Below are 19,271 nucleotides of genomic sequence, written 5' to 3' on the forward strand. Positions count from 1 at the left end.
AGTCGTCAATGAACGAACGGACAGATCACAACTTTGCGAAAATAAAGAAAGTAAATTTTTCACTCTAGTGAAGAGTTGAACCAAGGACCTCTAGTTCCGCAGCTGCTCACGCTAACCACGGGACCACGGCGCTCCTGAGCTCACGCTATCCTTGATTGTTTCCTGTCTTGCGCATGGACTACTCAGTTTGTATATTTTGCTTATTTTTTCATAGTTCCACACAACTTTTTCCTGTTTTCTCGATTGCTCTATGTTCAGTTTTTCAAGGCCTATCCACTGTGCCAACTTATAACTAAATCTGAGGGGGTGCGATGGGGAGGTTCCCTTGTTAGTATCAGTCTCTTTCTCAAACGTTCTTGATTTTGAATGGAACGCCCAATCAGTTTGACAATATGAGGACCCACTACTACGGAACACTATTCGTAAGTGTTGTTATCCTTCTGCAAGGCTCTTCTTCTTTGAAAGTATGAGCCAGAGTCTGAGTACCGAGTATGTTTGATGCCCCGAGCTTGTAGATAGAGGTAAGCGTACGTGGGTTTCCTATACACACTGTGACGCAGATACCCGTCCGTACTTCCGTTTTAAATCACGTCAAGGAAATGTAGCGGGCTCCGCGTTTCGAGTGTGCGGCGTAGCACTGTGCAGCGCCGTACAAGTGGCTGCCACGCTGTGTGACGAATGGCTCTGTAGTACTGGGAGAAATACGGTCGCCCTCGAGCTGTCGGCGCGCGCTCGCAGTCGGCCTGGTGGGAGGACTGCCGACTATACGAGTATGTTTACAGTGACTCCCACCTGGCTGCCCGGGCGGCCAAGTCAACACGGTGACCTCGCCTTCACTCCCACGCCGTACCAACCCTAGTCCGGTCTGCGACCCGTAACGCCTGTCCGCTCTCTGTTGATAGACGCCAGAGGAGTGGATGTAGGAAGACGCGTCAAGTTATTTTGGATGAAGAGACATAGACAGACAGGTAGACGAGTAACTGCAGGCGGGATCCCCACGGCAGTACATTGGGACCTGGGCTATTCATATCAAGTGTTAATAACCCTGCAGAAAATATGAATAGCAACTTCAGAATTCTCGCAGATTTTTCGGTTACCCACAATGAAGTACTATCTGAAGAACTAAAAAAAAAAAACAAAGAAACTGCAGAATAATTCCTTTGCGATTTGTAATTTATTTGCGTGAAACACGTAATTACATGCACAGCGACCCGCCAGGTTAGCCGAGAGCGCTAATGCGCTGCTTCCTGTGCTCGGGTAGGCGCGCCCGGCGGCTTAACGACGGAGGCTGGTGTGCTGGCCAGCCTGGATCTGGTTTTTAGGCGGTTTTCCACATCCCGCTAGGTGAATACCGGGCTGGTCCCCACGTCCCGCCTCAGTTACACGGCTCGCTGACATCTGAACAGATTTGCACTATTCCTTGAATTACACTAGACACAGACAGTTGGGTTACAGCCACGATTTTAGATGTTTTTTGAATGTCTCTCCAGTTATTACCTTCAGTTCATTTGGCAGTGCATTGAAGTATTTTGCTTCATTAATATAGGGACTGTTAACTGTTTTTTTTTTTTCAGTCTTCTGTGTATCATATGGTAATTTTCTACTTGTCTAGTAATGTGATCATGAATTTCTTCATTACGACATGTATATTTCTTATCTTTTCCAGTTAATACTATTGTTTCAAACATATACATAGAATGGTACAAGGACGTCCCATTACGTCCAGTGCTGGAGTGCTTGCCAATATCGGAGAGCCCTGGCAGTAGCGACATACGAAGTTTGTGTTGGGGAGGGCACTCAGCTTAGGTAGTTCGTGCAGCAATGTTGACCATCGTACTGCGGTGGTCTAATGGTCAGCATTTATGGCTAGCAAGCAAGAAGACACGTGTTTGACTTCCGGCCGCAGCACAAATTTTAATTTATTTCGTCTGTTTCGATCAGTACTTCCTGAAAGTTTGACCATATCTTTTTGTTACACGCTGTATTTGATCATTAAGTGAGGATTCTGTTATTTGTGTTTACTGACAGCCATAATTTCAAGTAATTTTACTTTTTTTGCCATGATTTGCTCTACAGTAGTGGTTCCCAACATTTCTTAGACCATTACTTCTGATTGCAATCAGACGTTAGTTAATAGCCCCCCGCCCCCTTTGCCATTTCTTGTCCTCCCGCCAACCTCACATTGCCACCAACTTGAGCACCTAACTAAACTGTATATTGAAAGACTTTTCTTGGAACACTGTTATTTTTAAGTGATGAAGGATTAACGATATTTGTGTGTGTGTGTGTGTTTGAGGATGAACGAATTGGTGGTGCATCACAAGTGTTACTGACAACTCCTACCCAGAAGCTATATACACTCCTGGAAATTGAAATAAGAACACCGTGAATTCATTGTCCCAGGAAGGGGAAACTTTACTGACACATTCCTGGGGTCAGATACATCACATGATCACACTGACAGAACCACAGGCACATAGACACAGGCAACAGAGCATGCACAATGTCGGCACTAGTACAGTGTATATCCACCTTTCGCAGCAATGCAGGCTGCTATTCTCCCATGGAGACGATCGTAGAGATGCTGGATGTAGTCCTGTGGAACGGCTTGCCATGCCATTTCCACCTGGCGCCTCAGTTGGACCAGCGTTCGTGCTGGACGTGCAGACCGCGTGAGACGACGCTTCATCCAGTCCCAAACATGCTCAATGGGGGACAGATCCGGAGATCTTGCTGGCCAGGGTAGTTGACTTACACCTTCTTGAGCGCGTTGGGTGGCACGGGATACATGCGGACGTGCATTGTCCTGTTGGAACAGCAAGTTCCGTTGCCGGTCTAGGAATGGTAGAACGATGGGTTCGATGACGGTTTGGATGTACCGTGCACTATTCAGTGTCCCCTCGACGATCACCAGTGGTGTACGGCCAGTGTAGGAGATCGCTCCCCACACCATGATGCCGGGTGTTGGCCCTGTGTGCCTCGGTCGTATGCAGTCCTGATTGTGGCGCTCACCTGCACGGCGCCAAACACGCATACGACCATCATTGGCACCAAGGCAGAAGCGACTCTCATCGCTTAAGACGACACGTCTCCATTCGTCCCTCCATTCACGCCTGTCGCGACACCACTGGAGGCGGGCTGCACGATGTTGGGGCGTGAGCGGAAGACGGCCTAACGGTGTGCGGGACCGTAGCCCAGCTTCATGGAGACGGTTGCGAATGGTCCTCGCCGATACCCCAGGAGCAACGGTGTCCCTAATTTGCTGGGAAGTGGCGGTGCGGTCCCCTACGGCACTGCGTAGGATCCTACGGTCTTGGCGTGCATCCGTGCGTCGCTGCGGTCCGGTCCCAGGTCGACGGGCACGTGCACCTTCCGCCGACCACTGGCGACAACATCGGTGTACTGTGGAGACCTCACGCCCCACGTGTTGAGCAATTCGGCGGTACGTCCACCCGGCCTCCCGCATGCCCACTATACGCTCTCGCTCAAAGTCCGTCAACTGCACATACGGTTCACGTCCACGCTGTCGCGGCATGCTATCAGTGTTAAAGACTGCGATGGAGCTCCGTATGCCACGGCAAACTGGCTGACACTGACGGTTTGCCGCGGTTCCTGGCGTGTCCGCTGTGCCGTGCGTGTGATCATTGCTTGTACAGCCCTCTCGCAGTGTCCGGAGCAAGTATGGTGGGTCTGACACACCGGTGTCAATGTGTTCTTTTTTCCATTTCCAGGAGTGTATATCGACACACTAGTTATAAAACACGCTTTTCCTGCATTATTCCTCTCCACTGCACCATTTGATTGACCAGCACACTGCAGCCCCATTTAAAATCAAAGACGTTCAGATATGTGCACTATAATTACTGTTTGTAAATCACTTCTTTGCTGCACTCCTTGTTTTAGAATTGGTGGAAATTGGATGACTTCATGCTGTTCTTCTTTGTCTCTGACCACAGCCACTAATAATAATAATAATAATAATAATAATAATGATAATAATACTGTGTGCACGGAACTAACTCATTGCTGTGTTGTGCTGTCAATTACTTCATTTATCTGGTTCGCAGCGAGTAATGAACCAATTTCCGGCCTACTGCAGGTACTACATATAACTTGGAGAAGACTATATCTTGAGATATTCAGCATTTGTTATGTATCTCTCTCTTTTATCATTAACAATGTACAGGACAAAGCACGACATGTGAGTGTAGTAGGTGTTCTATGTGAGGAATTGTATCCTCCACCGCATTAATGCTACTTATTAAGAAAAGTGATAATTGATAACTTACACTACCGGCCATTAAAATTGCTATACCAAGAAGAAATGCAGATGATAAACGGGTATTCATTGGACAAAAATATAATAGTGGAACTGACATGTGATTACATTTTCACGCAATTTGGGTGCATAGATCCTGAGAAATCAGTGCCCAGAACAACCACCTCTGGCCGTAATAACGGCCTTGATACGCCTGGGCATTGATTCAAACAGAGCTTGGATGGCGTGTACAGGTACAGCTGCCCAAGCAGCTTCAACACGATACCACAGTTCATCAAGAGTAGTGACTGGCGTATTGTGACAAGCCAGTTGCTCGGCCACCATTGACCACACGTTTTCAATTGGTGAGAGATCTGGAGAATGTGCTGGCCAGGGCAGCAGTCGAACATTTTCTGTATCCAGAAAGGCCCGTACAGGATCTGAAACATGCGGTCGTGCATTATCCTGCTGAAATGTAGGGTTTCGCAGGGATCGAATGAAGGATAGAGCCACGGGTCGCAACACATCTGAAATGTAACGTCCACTGTTCAAAATGCCGTCAATGCGAACAAGAGGTGACCGAGACGTGTAACCAATGGCACCCCATGCCATCACGCTGTGTGATACGCCAGTATGGCAATGACGAATACACGCTTCCAAAGTGCGTTCACCGCGATGTCGCCAAACAGGGATGCGACCATCATGATGCTGTAAACAGAATCTGCATACATTCGAAAAAATGACGTTTTGCAACTTGTGCACCCAGGTTCGTCGTTGAGTACACCATCGCAGGCGCTCCTGTCTATGATGCAGCGTCAAGCGTAACCGCAGCCACGGTCTCTGAGCTGATAGTCCATGCTGCTGCCAACATTGTCCAACTGTTCGTGCAGATGGTTGTTGTCGTGCAAACGTCCCCATCTGTTGTCTCAGGGATCGAGTCGTGGCTGCACGATGTGTTACAGCCATGCGGATGAGATGCCTGTCATCTCGACTGCTAGTGATTCGAGGCCGTTGGGATCCAGCACGGCGTTCCGCATTACCCTGCTGAACCCAACGGTTCCATATTCTGCTAACAGTCATTGGATCTCGACCGACGCGATCAGCAATGTCGCGATACGATAAACCGCAATCGCAATAGGTTACAGTCCGACGTTTATCAAAGTCGGAAACGTGATGGTACGCATTTCTCCTCCTTACACGAGGCATCCCAACAACGTTTCACCAGGCAACGCCGGTCAACTGCTGTTTGTGTATGACAAATCGGTTGGAAACTTTCCTGTCAGCACGTTGTAGGTGTCGCCACCGGCGCTAGCCTTGTGTGAATGCTCTGAAAAGCTAATCATTTGTATATCACAGCATCTTCGTCCCGTCGGTTAAATTTCGCGTCTGTAGCACCTCAACTTCGTGGTGTAGCAATTTCAATGGCCAGTAGTGTATATAATCGGTATCAGTGTCTTAGAAAATTGTGATAATAGCAATGACCTTTTGAAAATAATTTAGTTTCGTGACTGGAACAGAATCGAATCGCCTAGTTTTTACCCCTCTGGTGATAATTACCCCAGGTTGGGAACCACTGCTCTATGGAGAACATCACATTTAATACCGTAATTGCCGTGGCGTCCTAGGCGTCAGGCGCCGACTGCAGCCCGCATAACTTGTACGTCGTTTGGGTAGCCGCGACCTCCGCCCCTACGGAACGGACTCCGCCTAAACTCCGGGGTCAGGCCGGCAGGTGGCGACAACAGCGTTCCATCCCGGTCACCAGGCGGCGGTAGAGGTCGTTGACGCACCGCACCTTTTCCTGCATCTGAGGGTCATGTGGCGAAAATAGGTCTGCATGTGCCCTTCCACGAGGCAGCTATTTAGGCCAGCGTGCGAGCTCAGCAGAGCAGTTTTTTTGCAGCCAGCAGCCGACCAGATAACCGCTGCTCATCACTCTGGATTCCGCCACCATCTTAAAGGACGGCGCATCGCCTCCTCCCTCTGGCACGTGCTGGATGGAACTTGGCATAATTTCTACTTTTTCACGTTTCTTGTAGTGGCCGGCCGGTGTGGCCGTGCAGTTCTAGGCGCTTCAGTCTGGAACCGCGTGACCACTACGGTCGCATGTTCGAATCCTGCCTGATGCATGGATGTGTGTGATGTCCTTAGGTTAGTTAGGTTTAAGTAGTTCTAAGCTCTAGGGGACTGATGACCTCAGATGTTAAGTCCCATAGTGCTCAGAGCCATTTGAACCATTTTTTGTTGTTTCAAAGAAAATGCCTTTTTTGCATGCTGCACATCGAAATTTTTATTTTTGTTTAAGCACCCAGACGAGATACTGCTCACCGGTGTGGGATCCGTATCAGATACGGTTGATAGAAGAGATAGGGAAGATCCAAAGGAGAGCAGCGCGCTTCGTTACAGGATCATTTAGTAATCGCGAAAGCGTTACGGAGATGATAAACCAGTGGAAGACTGCAAGAGAGACGCTCTGTAGCTCGGTACGGGCCTTTGTTGAAGTTTCGAGAACATACCTTCTCGGAGGAGTCAAGCAGTATATTGCTCCCTCCTACGTATATCTCGCGAAGAGACCATGAGGATAAAATCAGAGAGATTAGAGCGCACACAGAGGCATACTGACAGTCTTTATTTCCACGAACAATACGAGACTGGAATGGAAGGGAGAACCGATAGAGGTACTCAAGGTACCCTCCGCCACACACCGTCAGGTGGCTTGCGCAGTATGGATGTAGACGTAGATGTCGTGCCCTCTATCCCCCCACCCCCCACCCCCCTTTCCCTACCTCCAAATTGCAGCGCACTGAGAGAAATGCCGACTGCACTGGCTGCTGTTATTCACCGCCGAGACGGGACAGAAAGAGAGAGGTGTGCGCGCACCATTAGCTGGTGACGGGCAGCTGTCTGGTCTGGTTCTGTCTTGTGCGTGGCCCGCGTCGCTTGGCGAGACTCCAGACCGCCAATCAGCGCCGCTTGTGAGCTGGGCTGGGGAGACTGCAGGCTGTAGCGTACACTGGCAGTGGCTGTGACGCAATCCAGTACAGCCGAGTCCAGCGGGCGTTCGTCAAAGAATTGGGGGGGGGGGGAGGTGGAGTGTAGGGTGCCGCTGTTCATGGGGATCATGGACGCAACCCCTCCCCCACCTCCCACTCCCCAGAAAATACATTAGTTGAAGCAATGATAATTAATCGAAACCCTCAGCTGCCAACAGTTAAAGGTTACCCGGCCATTGACTTCTTCTATGCGAATGCGCAGACTTTGCCCCCAACTCTTACGCGAATCGTCACCCTAGTTGGCGCGAGTAATGAGTGAATCCTTTAAAAACATTACGAATATACGTTGTGGACAATTCGGAATGTGGGTTCACGGGAAGCGTGCAAGAGAGAAGTCCCTGCAGTCGCGCTATCCTCTGTGCCCTCGGTGGCTCAGATGGATAGAGCGTCTGCCGTGTAAGCAGGAGATCCCGGGTTCGAGTCCCGGTCGGGGCACACATTTTCAGCTGTCCCCATTGAGGTATATCAACAACACCTGTTGGCAGCTGAGGGTTTCGATCAATTATCATTTCGTTAAGCTGCATGGTCATCATTGGTATCTCTTCTTTCGGAACAGTTACTGTCTTCATATTAGTAGAAGCGTTTATGCTGGGTGGCGCACGAAAAACCGGCCCCCAGTACTAGACTGTTCGTTGTCACCCGCCAGTTGTCATGTATTGTTTCGAACCTATTGTGACTATGTTTTGTACTGCCAGTAGGAAAGCCGTTGTGACTTGATTAAAACGTGTGAAGTAAATATCTCAGCGAGATGTAACCTCTTCAAGAAAGAATAGCAATAGTGAGGCAACGTGTCTACCGGTTCAATTAAAGGAAGGCGCGACATTTTTGCAAAGAAGTTTCCTGGTGTTTCCATACCAGCGAAGAGCACTTTAAAGGATCGGGTAACAAAGTTTGTTGTACAAGGTCAGTTAGAAACGCAAAAAAGAATCCAGTCCTGTCCGTTCGTATACCTGCTTTGATCACGGATATTCGAGCACGAATGATCCAGAGTGCAAAGAAGTCGATCCGTAAATTGTCCCAACAAGTGAAAGTACTGGTCAGCGTGTTTTACACGATATAAGGATGAAGTCCTGCAAAATGTCATGTAACTTCCTGCCAGATTAAAACTATGTGCCGGACCGAGACTCGAACTCGGGACCTTTACCTTTCGCGGGCAAGTGATCTACCATCTGAGCTACCCAAGCACGACTCACGCCCCGTCCTCACAGCTTTACTTCTGCCAGTACCCCGTCTCCTACTTTCCAAACTTCACAGAAGCTCTCCTGCGAAACTTGCAGAACTAGCACTCCTGAAAGAAAGGATACTGCGGAGACATGGCTTAGCCACAGCCTGGGGGATGTTCCCAGAATGAGATTTTCGCTCTGCAGCGGAGAGTGCGCTGATATGAAACTTCCTGGCAGATTAGTTCTGCAAGGTATGCAGGAGAGCTTCTGCGAAGTTAGGAAGGTAGGAGACGAGGTACTGGCGGAATTAAAGCTGTGAGGACGGGGCATGAGTCGTGCTTGGGTAGCTCAGTTGGTAGAGCACTTGCCCGCGAAAGGCAAGGGTCCCGAGTTCGAATCTCGGTCCGGCACATAGTTTTAATCTACCAGAAAGTTTCATGTCAGCGCACACTCCGCTGCAGAGTGAACATTTCATTCTGGAAATGTCATGTGTCCATGAACTGAAGAAGGGAGATAACGCAAAACGTCTGGATTATTGTACGTGTCTATGTAAAACGGTTCTGCTGTGTTCCATGAATGATGATCCCTGGTTCCTTCTGACAGTACGTGTGAACTCACACAATAGCAGATACTGCTCAATAAACAATCGCTACACGATTAATGATGAACATCTTCACAGTGAAAAAGTCGGATTGCGGGTCCAATGTTTATTGAAACAACAGTACACACTGCTGTGCACATGCGAATCTTAGAGGAATTTTAGGCAGAGTTGACCCCTCATGAACGTACGTACGCTGTCTTTCAACAGGATGGGGTGACCCGTCACTCTTCACGCAAGTCAGTCTCACGAATTCGTGAAAGATTCACAGAAGAAAGAAGTGTCAGCAAAGGATTGTCGCCGCCGCGTTCACCGGATCTAACCACTTTTGACTGTTGTGTGTGAGACAGTCCGAAGGGAGAAGTGTATACAAGTAACCAAATAAGGTTAGAAGACTTGCAAGACAATAGTCGTAATTAAACTTTGAAAACTGGTGCGGCAAAAATAGCGCAAAGTTTACGTTAACATGTAGGGCGCGCGCAAAAGTGTATTGAAGAACTAGGTCATTTTCAGCACCTAATGTAATGAAAAAGACAATATCAATACAGTAAATGTAGACCTTTCTATTAGATTATTTATTATCTCTCTCTTATCTAATTGTTACAGATTTATCTATTTGTTGTTGTATCTTCTCGTGGCAGGCAGCAGTTCGCGCTTAATTGGCGAGCAGTCTGCAGTCGGGGGGCGATATTTCGTTCACTACCCTGAACAAGATGTTTAAAAAGTATCGTACATTCCTATAGAGGTAGTATTGGTCAAAACTAGAAGAAAAGACCCCACAGTGACGTGTCTGCACAGCAGTACCTGCTGAGAAAGAGGCCAGTCTCATTCCCATCCGTATTTTACGTAGAAGTACACATTACAGGCATTGTTGCACATTGTTACCTCGCGTCCTGGCACATGCGTTTTCCGCAGTGAATCGTGCACTTTCTGAAATACTCCCAGTTCCGTTCGGACTACTTAACATGCACTGATCACACACCGTTGTAAAGTCTGCAAATTGTCGGTGCGTTGGGCATACACCAAAGTCTGTAAACGCCACTGTAGCCAGAAATCCATCGGATTCCGGTGGACGGGGAGGCTATGACAGCGGATCTCCTCGACCAGTTTATCGTCCATGAAACGTTGTGGTGAGGTACTGCCGTAAGGAAATGGTGGAGGGATGCTCCGTCGTCCATAAACCAGTCTTTCCACCGAACGAGGTGGCGCAGTGGTAGCACACTGGACTCGCATTAGGGAGGACGACGGTTCAATCCCGCGTCCGGCCATCCCGATTTAGGTTTTCCGTGATTTCCCTAAATCGCTCCAGGCAAATGCCGCGCTGGTTCGTTTGAGAGGGCACGGCCGACTTCCTTCCCTAATCCGACGAGACCAATGACCTCGCTCCCCCAAACAACCTAATTACTCCCCCCCCCCCCCACCCAGTCTTTCTGCAAGGGCAACGTTCTCCACTTAGTGCTGGCAATTCAACTCGCAGTCGCAGAAATCAGTGATAGGCAGCACCTGTTAATTTGTCTAGTAGAGTTGTGGCCCTGTAAATCTGTCATGGACAAGCCGGCCGGAGTGGCCAAGCGGTTCTAGGCGCTTCAGTCTGGAACCGCGTGACCGCTGCGGTCGCAGGTTCGAATCCTGCCTCGGGCATGGATGTGTGTGATGTCCTTAGGTTGGTTAGGTTTAAGTAGTTCTAAGTTCTAGGGGACTGATGGCCTCAGATGTTCAGTCCCATATTGCTCAGAGCCATTTTGTCATGGACAATTTCTGCCCACACACTGACAATAAACCGCTCCTGACACTTCACCTCCATGATTGCTCGAGGATCTGCCCATATGTGCATACTGCTGTATAATTTATTTGGTCATCTCTTCTGAATTCTGCTTCACGTAAAAGTAAAATATAGACTGTTAACTGTGGATCTCCAACGGCCCATATGTCTTCAGGCATCGGTTTCCGGACACAGAATTATAGGAAGCCCTCTAGTCTGGACAAGGAATATGTGACTTTCTCTCTCTCTCTCTCTCTCTCTCTCTCTCTCTCTCCTTTTTTTTTTCTTTTTTCCCCCACTGTATTCTTAAGTACTTTATTTCCAAATTAGCTCATGCGTATTGTCCCATAGGAAGTTCGTAAAAAAGTTTTGTATCGTATCGTTATTAACTTGTGTTTTTTGGTCTAAATATTCTTACCAATGAAACATTACCTAACATTGTACTAACTTATGGATTATGCATAAATAATAGTGGAACAGCTTTAGAATTACTATTCTGGAACCAACAAACCGCCATACGTACATTTGAAAAGACGAATCCGATTCTCCTACACATGCAGACACCCAATCTATTCGCCTCCGTTCAGGTAGCGGATCGCTCACTGTTTCGCTCACCACTGTTTCAAGCAAATAAACACTGCACCATGCTCCTGTCATACTGCAATATTATCAAGCAGACGGCACTAGCCAGTTGGTGGAGGGAAGGCCGTGCTGCGGCTGACGGCTGAGAGGGAGAAGGGGGGAAGGGTCGGTGAGCTCTGGATGCCCCCCCACCCCCTCCTTCCAGGATTTCCTCTCCCAGTTGACTGTCATTAATTTTGATAAGGGCCAGCCAACAGCGAGGAGACGGGCTTCCTGGCACGTCCGCGCTGTATAGCTTGATTTGAAACGATGGACCCAGTTCCGAACGTGTAGACACTAATGTTAATGACATTTCCTTAGAGCGGTTCTAGGCGCTTCAGTCTTGAACCGCGCGACCGCTGCGGTCGCAGGTTCGAATCCTGCCTCGGGCATGCATGTGTGTGATGTTCTTAGGTTAGTTAGGTTTAAGTAGTTCTAAGTTCTAGGGGACTGATGACCTCTGATGTTAATTCCCATAGTGCTCAGAGCCATTTCAGCCATTTTTTTAATATCTGTCTCTGGCTTTCACTAAGGTAGTTGGCTTTGTGGAAACTGTTTTATTTTCATATACTGCCCGAAGTGATACAGTTATTATTCCCGAACACTATTTTGCGAGTGGAACAGGAGATGAAATGACTAGTAGTGAGCGAAGTACTCTCCGCAGTGCACCGTATGGTGGCTTGCAGGTTATGTATGTAGGTATAGATGTAATGTATTACGAAAAACTGACTTTAACGTGATCAATGTAAGTGTCTTAAACTATTATTCTGTGAGATCGTACGTGTTCACAATAACCTAATAGTCATCATAGGCACTTTTGTGTATTATGCATTCACATGTTTTGTGACAAGTTTGTTATTACCTTACCATTTTTTTAAATTTAGTCCACATCCATGAACATGATTTCATTAGAATCTGTGGAAGATATATTAGCCTCTCTGTTTCTTTTTATTTATTCGAATAACGCTTTTGGAGGGTACGATAAATCAACTTTGGTTTTGCTTCTTTGTGTTAAATTTTCGTTGCTCCCAGACTTCCTGCATTCTTCGAGAGTGTCGTTCCTTCTATTCGTCGGTCCATTTCTTTCCTTTTGTTGACGTCTTTCTTTCTTAAAAACCTGTCCTTTCTGTTGCTGCTCTAGAAAGTATAGTGCTATACAGTATTACGTCAATTCTAATTCCAGTGGTTTTCGTATCTTCGTCAATTTCAGTTAACCATGTGAGGTTGGATTTGTAGCTGTTTAGTAAGTTGAAGGTGTAATTGGTTAGTCTGCTACTGTCCATTCTTTATACAGTATGCGTCCATAAATCTATAGTCTTCTTGTCCTCTGTTTCTTCTATAAGAATGGAATTCCTGTCTTACGACATCATCTACATCCTTGAGGATCTCATTGGTACGTATCTATGGAACAAAAAGCTAATGTAATGTTAATCTAACTGTTGGGTTATGGGCTATGGTATTTACATATGTCCCTATGTTGCACACAGTCTCTCTCTCTCTCTCTCTCTCCATAGGGTAAATATCTCTGGAGTGAGCATTGCGTTCTGCGCGTGTTGTCAACATTAAACCAGGATTGTCACGTGTTTTCGGGACTTCACTGTGCGTGTGTGCTTTCCTCAGAGTTTTTGTTGTGTTTTCACCGTTTGTTGATAGTGTAATAGGGATGGTGAATTACTGTTGCTGCTGCGGATGCAAAGAAAAATATGCGAAAGGAGGGATAGTAACTTTTCATGGGTACTATGTTTAAAAATTTCGAGACGCATTATAATTAAGGCTTGATTCTGTAGACCTATTATTCTACAACTTTATGACTATATAACAGATATTACGGCTCGTACAAAAGCTTACAAACAATCGCTTCCTCTCGTAAATTTGCTTGTGGAATAGGAAAGGGAATGGTTAGTTGTTTCAGCAAATACTATCCTCCATGTATTTGTCAGTGACTTGTCGATTATGTATATAGATTTGAAAGACGGGAGACCGATAAATTCAATAGAGTGGGAGTCTGTAAGTGTCTTCGTATAATATGTGTGTCCAAACCTTTTGTTTACTATTAAGTTACAGTAGGAGACCATGTTAAGTGTGTCTAGGACATGGAGAATGATTATGTGTGATTTATCTTTTAGTTTCCCGAAGGATGAACAATGAGTAAAGACGTGGCTCCAGAAAATAAGGAGGAGTAATTTTGTCCCCACAAAATATTCCAAAGTATGTTCAAAACACTTTGAAGAGGAATGTTTAGAAAGAGAAAAATTTGGACGTGTGGCTGAAGGTAGATGCTATACCAACTATTTTTAATTTTCCACAGCACCTACTACCAATTTCTGCATTCAGCTTAAATACATTTTCTGCACAAACCAAATAAAAAACACAATAGTGTAGCTAATCAAAGTACACATTCATCTTCTTTGGTGTATTTTGCCTTCAATTTATTTTCTTCACCATTTGATTAAAAAGCGTAAAATATTCGTAACATGTCCCCAAACTCTTTCATTTGTCTCACTTTCCACTTCCCTTAATGGTGTTACATGGGTTGACTTACATGACCAACTGTATTTGCTTTACAGTACATTTATTCTCCGATCGCCTTTTTCCCCCTTCTTACTCTGTCTACTATTTATTTAATAAACTGGGAGCAAGTACGTAAAATGCGTTAAATAAACACTTCAAAGTGTCACCAATAAGAAAAATTGTGCTTTAGATCGCAAAAACGAGACAAGAAATACGCAGAAATAGCAGGAAAAAGGTCGAATTAGCAGGGATATAATCACTAATGTGAGGCAAATTCGATGTTTTTCGGACACTTGCAAAAGTACTAGCGTACTGTCAAGTCGTTTTGCAAGACTTATCACTGCAAAAATGTACGTCAGGCTCTGTAATACTATAAAGTGCCGGATCATACCGAAAGCTACCAAAAATCGAGTGCATCTGAATTGTGACACCTATCGCAAAGAAAGAGAATGCAAGATCACTTGCCCTTAAAATTTACGTAGCTGGTTTATTCCCGGTATCAAATGGATACTGTTAAAATGTCTGCGCAACATATATAAATAATCCACGACACGTACGAAAAGAATCCGTCTGTACTAGGGATGTAGTGACATTCGAAATATACAGGGCGCTATACGGACACACACACACACACACACACACACACACACACACACACGACGTCCCGAAATCACGTGACCAGGCCGGCAATGTATGTTGACAACACAAAGTCTGTTCCGCGCATATGAATGCTCTCCAGAGATATTCTCTCTCTCTCTCTCTCTCTCTCTCTCTCTCTCTCTCTCTGGTGTGTAAATGGACAGTGCTGCCACCCTAACGAAGTCTGTAGTTAGCTTTGTCGAGTAAAGGTCGATTCACATTGGATATCAGCGGAACGTAACGAAACGGCGGTGTGTTGCAACGTGGAAAATAATTTTCAGTTTTGCGAAGTTTTTCGGTCGTGTATGGTTTTTGCGAAAACCAAATGTCACGTACAAACAATTAGTTGCAAACAAAACAATCACTCTCTGGATGTATCTCTGGGCGCATAAACTCCAGAGATAATAGTAAGTAATACAGTCGTGCTGGTGTTCCACGAGCTTTCTTAAAATACTGTCTTACCCTTGCACCCAGCTTAAGGCAGTTACAGTCTAATAATATGGCGTATAAGAGGCTTAAGCCGTCGAAGAAGGTGAGTGCAAGCTCAGGTTTTTACTGTTTTTGCTAGCAGATTTTAAATAAGTGGTTTCGCTGACATGGTGCAATGCCAGCTTAGTCGTACTTTCCTTTGCTTTGTAATTAATTCAGCTGTTGCCGTTCCCTTCCTTACTGCAAAACTCGGCGAAAGAAACAAGCAAATGAAATACATATAAAAAGACACCTACCGCTGCTTCAGGAAATATTTGTTTGTGTCTAACGGCAGTTGTTTCCCGTGACGTCATCTATCAACCGGCGACGTCTGTCGCAAAGAATTTCAGACACCCCGTCTCCCTACTAAAACACGTTAGAGGCATTTTCTCTGGTGTTCCGTTACGAACTTTTAATTTACTTTTGAAGTGTGCAGTCAGCCCAAACAGATACTGCTCGTGGGACTAGTGCAGCAGGGGATACAACCCCTCGGCTTTGAACAATGACGTCACAAGTCGCCAGAGAGCATGTATTACAGAGATGAAACAGCTGAGGAGAATGTTGAGAAACAAAGGAATGCGAGAGAGATAAACATTGATCTTGTCAAAAACATAAGTGTTTTTTGACTTTTTAAAAAAAAAAATCTCACGAGATAGAATAAACTGATCCTACTTTGTTAAGCAATCAGTAAAAAAACGAAATGGAAAGATAACAGCAAAAGCTGTTATGTTTTAGTTTAGTTTTTTTTTATTGATTTCTGAATAAAGTAGGATCAGTTTATTCTATCTCGTGAGATTTTTTAAAAAAAAAAGCCAAAAAACACAATCCACATTACCTCAATATCATTACGAAAAATATTAAGTACCGGACGAATAAAAAACAAACAATTAAGTTAATTAAATCACACATTTAATGATGCACCGAATATCAAGCGATCGCTTTTAGATTAACATTCAATTATTTTAATGATAGTCCTTATTAGAACACAGAACTGCTTTATTATCTATGCCTCGAAGTGAAGACATTACGATCTATGACTAAGGAATGACGTCATTGTTCAAAGCCAACGGGTTGTATCACCACCTGCTGCACTAGACCCCTGCTCGTCACGTCGTTCACGAGACATCCAGTGTGGACGGAAATAATAGATTTTATTTCCAGTTACAAACAAAATCATTTTCGAAGCGAAAATTTATGTTTCCATTCGATAAAGCACTCCCAGATTAGTCTAGTGTGGTATTCGCTTTATCGACGTGTATTAATTGGGCGGTGCTGTCGCTGCTTTAGCACTGGTTATTTTTCGTGTTTTGCTGTCCCAATTAATACACGTCGATAAAGCGAATACCACACTAGACTAATCTTTGAGTGCTTTATCGAATGGAAACATAAATTTTCGCTTCGAAAATATTTTGTTTGCAACTGGAAAGAAACACTCTTTCCGACGGCGCTTCTCGGAAGAATGACTGTACCCGAAAGCTTAAATATGTTACCAGTCATTTGGTTGTGCCTATCTGGGACTCAACGCCTTCTCTATATGGTGAGCAGCAATCTATCCAATCAATATTGCTTCTCTATCCTGGACTTAGTATTCAACGTACTACCTGTTTGCTTTACACTATTTCAGTCACGATGGCTTTGACAAAAATATTAGTAACATAATAAATATGATCTAACGTATTTTAGCTCTTTTATCAATATTTTGCTGATTGCCGTAGCTTATAGTAGTTAGATACTGGCAATGAATTTAAATAAGCAGCCTATACATTTAACGATAGCGAGAATTAATTATGAGAAATCTGTGGTTTATGTGACAGTTTCTCAGAAAAAAGCCGGCCGCAGTGGCCGAGCAGATCTAGGCGCTTCAGTCTGGAATTGCGTGACCGCTACGGTCGCAGGTTCGAATCCTGCCTCGGGCATGGATATGTGTGATGTCCTTAGGTTTAAGTCATTCTAAATTCTAGGGGACTGATGACCTCAGATGTTACGTCCCATAGTGCTCAGAGCCATCATAAAAAAAAGGGAGACCCGCGAGACGACGAAAGGAACAAAGGTTCTCTCCTACTACACTTTACCTATTCATGCAGTATAACTTCAGCATCCGGCATGACGTTTTAATATATTACATCTCTACTGCCAACTCTATTGGCAACGCACATTGCAGACAGTATTGGCATACATCACTGAATGCAACGGCAAAATTATTCCATGTTACGACACATAGTTCAGGAGATTTAATTCTTTAAAGTCAGTAACGCCATTAGACTTCTTTATTTGCAGTGTTACATTTACACGATCATGATGTTCAGATGTGTGTGATATGTTATGGGACTTAACTGCTAAGGTCATCAGTCCCTAAGCTTACACACTACTTAACCTAAATTATCCTAAGGACAAACACACACACCCATGCCCGAGGGAGGACTCGAACCTCCGTCGGGATCAGTTGCACAGTCCATTACTGCAGCGCCTTACACCGCTCGGCTAATCTCGCGCGGCCACGATCATGATTTCGGCTATACAGTGCCATTATCAAGTGTTTTAATGTTATACAGTGCCTAAGATGGCAGACTGTCGTATTTAAAATACACTGATAGACACATTGTGTAAGGGTCCATATTTCTGGTAAAAGCTGTTGACTCAGGGATCGAGATGTGGCTGCACGATCCGTTACAGCAATGCGGTTAAGATGCCCGTCATCTCGACTGCTAGTGATACGAGGCAGTTGTGATCCAGCACGGCATTCCGTATTACCCCCCTGAACGCACCGATTCCATATTCTGCTAACAGTCATTGGATCTCGACCGACGCGAGCAGCAATATCGCGATACGATAAACCGCAATCGCGATAGGCTAAAATCCGACGTTTATCAAAGTCGGAAACGTGATGGTACGCATTTCTCCTCCTTACACGAGACATGACAACAACGTTTCACCAGGCAACGCCGGTCAACTGCTGTTTGTGTATGAGAAATCGGTTGGAAACTTTCCTCATTTCAGCATGTTGTAGGTGTCCCCATCGGCGCCAACCTTGTGTGAATGCTCTGAAAAGCTAGTCATTTGTATATCACAGCATCTTCTTCCTGTCGGTTAAATTTGGAGTCTGTAGCACGTCATCTTCGTTGTGTAGCAATTTTAATGGCCAGTAGTGCATATAATTGAAAATAATTTCGTTTGAAATTAGTGTTTTTTCCGGTCGGTAGACGTATTTGCATGATATGGCAGCTCTTCTGCACGAAGTGCACTAGTAGAACGGAAAAAAAAACCGAACAACTGGTACAACGAAACGTGCTCTCTGCCATGTACTTTACATTGGTTTGTGTAGTATCGATGTAAATTTACGCTGCGCTACAGGGCATATCTCATCAAAATTTCAGACATCGTCAGTTGAAACACGAACGGCGTCCTGTTCGCGCGAAGATATCAAGCTAACTGATCGCGTCTTACCCGCCTCGTTATCTGCGGCAGACTGCTAGCCGATGAACCCCAGTTCGATTCCCGACCGGGTGGGAGATTTTCTCCGCTCGGGGACTGGGCGTTGTGTTGTCCTTAAATTCGTATAGTCATTACTGACAGGAAATTTTCAAAAGACATTGTCGGATTGTTTTTTCACCGTGGAGATGGCTGTGTGGACACGCCAAAAGAAGGAAGAAAATCGCGTCCAGTTCGTCGCATCGCGATTTGCATTAGAGCCCGCGCGTGTTCGCTCGCATAGGATAATTGAAGTTCACGTAGGACAACTGAAGCGCTGGATACCATCGCGCCGCCTGAGTGCCGCTAGAGGTGGTGAGGTGTGCGGGCGTGCCGTGTAACCAGACGCCGCGGGCGCGCCCTCTGCTGACGAGAGCCGGCAGTCGAGTCAGCGCCCCGGCACTCCACTGCTCCCCCACTGGGCGGAGACTCGTCCGCTGCTTCCGCTGCAATACAGCACGCGGCGCTTCGTTCACCGATCTCTGCACTGCCACGACGTAATATTCTTTAAAAAGAACGTACGCTACACCTCCTCAACTGACACTTTCTCAGGTGTTCAAACATGTTGTTGTTGTTGTTTTCAGTCCTGAGACTGGTTTGATGCAGCTCTCTCTCTGCAACTCTATCCTGTGCAAGCTTCATCATCTCCCAGTACCTACTGCAACCTATATCCTTCTGAATTTGTTTACTGTATTCATTTCTTGGTCTCCATCTACGATTTTTACCCTCC

At 45.6% G+C, this 19,271-nt stretch overlaps 1 protein-coding gene and 1 non-coding gene across 3 annotated transcripts in view; both read left to right on the top strand.

Annotated features, from left to right (window-relative positions):
* Positions 1–19,271, top strand: part of LOC126214855 (myc box-dependent-interacting protein 1) — a 468,728-nt gene that overhangs the window by 368,513 nt on the left and 80,944 nt on the right. The window lies entirely within an intron of this gene.
* On the top strand, positions 7,672–7,746 carry Trnat-ugu (transfer RNA threonine (anticodon UGU)). The gene has a single exon. It is a non-coding gene; the product is annotated as a tRNA-Thr (tRNA).

This window comes from Schistocerca nitens, chromosome 12 (assembly GCF_023898315.1).
Source record: "Schistocerca nitens isolate TAMUIC-IGC-003100 chromosome 12, iqSchNite1.1, whole genome shotgun sequence".
NCBI lineage: Eukaryota > Metazoa > Arthropoda > Insecta > Orthoptera > Acrididae > Schistocerca > Schistocerca nitens.